At 40.4% G+C, this 4,359-nt stretch overlaps 1 pseudogene; it reads right to left on the reverse strand.

The window, feature by feature from the left end:
• Positions 1-4,090: 4,090 nt before the first annotated feature.
• On the reverse strand, positions 4,091-4,359 carry LOC125399946 (cytochrome c oxidase subunit 7B, mitochondrial pseudogene; annotated as a pseudogene).

Here is a 4,359-nt window from a genome sequence, read left to right on the forward strand (position 1 = left end):
CCCCTCCTCCCTGATTACATAATAATTTCCTCTAATTATATATTTCATCTTGCAGGGACTCTCTGAAGACTCAGGAGTTTCTAAAGAGAAGCTCTTTACTACTTAGTACTCAGTATAACTGAGGTTGCAGGAAGATCCTGATACCAAATAGATTTACTATTTCCTACTTCCCCAAACTTAGACCAGCAACAAGGACTGTCCAGAGACACCCAGACCAGCTAAGTAGTTGCGTAGAAAAGTCTCAGACCAACTGAGCTGCCAGGAAGTGACTTTCTGACCTGTTGACGTACCTGGAAGTTGTGCAGCGACTGCTATGGCTCCATCTTTTGTGAGCCAGAGTGAGGGTTTGAGGGGGGAGCTGTTCTTGAATCATGCCTGCTCCTGCTAGTAACCCCTCACCCATATCCTTGTAATTATCCCCAACACGCACTGTTTCACCAAATGGACTTGGGTGATCTCCTTGTTTTGGTTTGTTGTTGTTTCCCATCTGGACTCAGTAGACATTTGTTCATAACTCTCTAAGAAAAATGCTTCATATCTTTTTCCTTCCCTCTTTCTTTCCTTCCACCTCTCCATTTTTTTTCCAGTTATATGATGGTACCAACAGCAGCAAAATCTAAAGAAAGAAGTTTTAAGGTAGAAGCATGATTTTACTGACATTTGGTCATTTTTAAGCAAACACGGAGTCCAATGGCATACTTACCTGCCAAAAAAACTATCAAATGCATATAGAAGTGAAAGAAGAGCAAATGAAAAGGGTCAAACAGCAACACTGTCTAGGCTGATAATACCAACCACGTAGAAGGCACACTGAAGTGTGTGGGAAAAAAACTTTTCAGAGCTTTGAGGGTTAGTGGAGATTTTTCTGTCAGATGACGAGAAGATTTAGAGAAACAAGTGGCTCCTTTGTCCTGCTACATTCATTATTTCAGAAGCAGCTACTCAGCTATGACTGCTGGGTCCACACTCTGCAAGCACTTCCGAGGAGCATGAAAACATGCACCTATAATAGTAAGTTGAAGAGAGCAAGCCAGGAATCTATAGAATAATTGAGAAAGATTCTATGGCTATTCCCCCAAGAGGCCAGAGAAGGATGAGTTCCTAGCTCTTGCAGGAGTTCCAGTAAGAGAGAAATCCCAAGGAGCACAGGTGACAGGCAAGGCATCTCAGGGATTTCTAAGGACAGTTTAGGCAGAGAGACTCTATCAGGCACCATACTGTGTAATGCATATGTGGGGGCCCGAGAAAAGATGTTTACTTTATGTCTCTTTAGAAGGCTCCTCAATCCTTTGGTTAATGCATCAAAAGTTCCCATTTGCTGCACTGTTCCCTGGAGACGTTTGCTGATTCCAGGATGCTTACATGGATTCTGATTTATGACTTTAGGATGGCCTGGTATCCCTAGAACCTGCCTCATTGAATGCTTCTTAATTACATAATTGATCTGCTTCCCTGTCAATAGCTTTTTTTGGAGGGCAAATAAAAAGAAAGAAACGTTAATTAGTCAAGACTTACTTTGGGATTCTCAGAATAAGTAGAAAATAAAATGTAGTCCCCAAATCCAGTTTACTTTTCTTATTATATCTAATACTTGTGATGCCCGTAAAGAGAAAACTGTTCCTTTGTAGGCCTAGCTATAAGGGAAAAAATTATTTGGCCTAGTTATTTGACTATTGGATAAAGGTCCAACTCATTGAGCACACTAAAGCAATGCGGTAAATCAAGGGAGTTTAGATTTGGTTTGCAATGAAGAGTGAATGCAATTAGGTGTATGCAAGGCTCTTCCTGGCTAGACTCTTAAAAATTGAATGATGGGGCTTCTTTTTAATTCTCATGAATATAAAGTTTTTAGAAATATCATATGAAAAGAAAAGTAAGATGTCTTTTGAATTGTAGCGTTACCTTTCCCACGCTTGGCTTGTGAGGCACAGTTCATACTGTGGTGCCAGTTTTATCAGAGGGACATATCATAGTTGTCCTTCTGGGCACAAAGTACCTCTGGATGTGTAGAAGGCAGCAAAACCTCTAGATGTTATGGAAGTCTTTAAAAATGAGATGATTCATTTTCTTAAGATGATCAAGAACCGTACAGCAAGAGGGCTATGTCTACTTCTTAGTGTTCATTTCCTGCTACACTGCAGCAGCGTTAAGATGCTTCCCTCCTGTCCCACACTCAGCGCTCATTTCCTTTGTGGTCTCCAATGGAGCAGGGCTGAGAATGATTTGCTCAGAGATCTTGATATTATTTATGAATCATTGATATACTGGCCAGCAATTTGCTATTGGCTGGGGATAAAAATTCTGAGCTCTGTACGTAACTCCTCCTCTCTCTCCTCTTGCAGGTTTGTGTCAGCCTCAGGTTTTTCTGTCTTCCACAGACAACACGCTAAACCGGGGAGCACCTGCTGAGGCTTAATTCAGTGATCTAGATCCACCTACAAGCTCCAACGTGCTGTGGATCTTGGCATGCTCGGTACTTCCCTGTCTTTCTCAGTGAAACATGCATATAAATAGAGCCTTGCAGATTGCGTCTTTGGAGGGGAGAGAGGCTGTGTATTATCTCCACTCTCCTACCTTTGTGAACCTTGTTTCTTCGACCCTTCTCCTTAACTACCTTCCTAAATCTAAAGTCATAGATTATTCATGTTGTTCCCCCACCCCCAAGCTCTGAGTGAATTTCACTTAAAAATTTCCTAAAGATAGAGGAGGAAAAAAAATCTGCATTGGTGAATTCACTAGTTCATCTATGTGCTTTGGTTTATTCATTGTGTATTTGCATTTTATAGACAGTTTCTCCTCATGGGGAATGAGAAACTAACAGAAGTGTAAAGTTGAGGCGTGTTAAGACTCAATAGCTGTTGGCTGCCGCTAAATCTTTGTGGAAAGGGTTTTGTAAGCAATTCAGATAGGATCCCAAGGGAGCAATTTCAGGGCAGAGAGATGAGAAATGAATCCATACAGGTGAACAGTGAAATATTTACTCATTAATATACAAGTTGGGGTAGGGGAGGGAAAGTGGAAAGGGCTGGAGACCTCAGAAAGAAAACCGTGGTTGTAGACTCCTGGGAAGATAAATTGTCAGAAAATTCAAAGCCAAGAATACCAGTTGAGGGCATTGTATTGCCTCCTCTGGGAAAGAGAAACCTCAGGTTCACTTCATTTGTTTTGGACTAATAGCAAAAACACTCTTGGCAGAACCCTGTGATTTTAAATACACAGAAAACAAACCCATGGAGGGAAAAGCAGTCTACAGTATGTAACCGCCATTGTCCTAAAGAACATTCAATTACCGATCAATGAGGGACTTGAAAGAAGATTAGAATTCGTGTTTGGGAGTCTATTTTTAAGCCTCTCTTTCATAAGGCTGGGCACAAAGGTTGTGGGAAGTTCAGGCTGCTCTTTGTAAGTTAGTCGGAAGCACCTTTTCTACCTTCTGCTCCAAGATCCAGCAGCAAAAACATTGTTCTGATCACAGCTTCTTGAAGTATAATTACTTCGTCAAGGAAAAATATAATTAGAACTGATATTTTAAAATATACCATAATTATATTTAAGGACTTGATAATTTGTTCACGTATGAAATGTTCTGTTCAGCAACAGTGCTGAAGTCAGGAAATGATCTGACAGTTTTTCTCTTCTCTGTTTTAAAAATACCATCTAGTTGCTCCTTTGTCTATTGAAAGAGAGAGAGAGTCAGTTTCAGTAGTGAACTGAATTAAACGCTTGACACAGCATTATGAGCATCAGGGCCAATTATTTTCTGTGTTCCTCCACATTTCTAACTTGTCTGTACCATCGCAACAGTGCAAGAACAAGAACAGCCATCTGGAGTCCAAAGTACCCAAGATCTCTTTCTTCCCAGCCCCGATCAGCATTACTCTCTCATTCCCTGTCTTGTATCTTCTTCCTCCCATGGAAACACCTAGAGCCCAATTTCCCTTTTACCAGTCTCCTTTCAAAAGAACCTTTTTTTTTTGTAAGTTTCCAAGTACTTTACTTTCTTCAATATGTCATGTTTTAACGAGTATATGCCTCTGTCTTGGCATCCCTTATAAGTCGGTTTTGAAACAATTTCTTCATTATTGCATGACTACTGATCTCTCTATTCCTTTGGGGTGACTCTGCCAACAAGTGACAGGTTCTACTCGAATTTGTGCTGTTGTATATGTCCATATAAAAACACAGACAAGACTTCTCTACCAGTTAATGCATATTAAATAAATTAATGCATATTAAATAAAACTCTTTCCATAGTTTTCATGGAAATTAGGTGTCTTTTTGTGGCTCTGCCCCTGCCATCACTTGCTGAATACTTCAAACTCAGAGGTGGCTTATTGTGTTTCTGGTCAAGGGCAACAT

Source organism: Myodes glareolus, chromosome 27 (assembly GCF_982192425.1).
Source record: "Myodes glareolus chromosome 27, mMyoGla1.1, whole genome shotgun sequence".
Lineage (NCBI taxonomy): Eukaryota > Metazoa > Chordata > Mammalia > Rodentia > Cricetidae > Myodes > Myodes glareolus.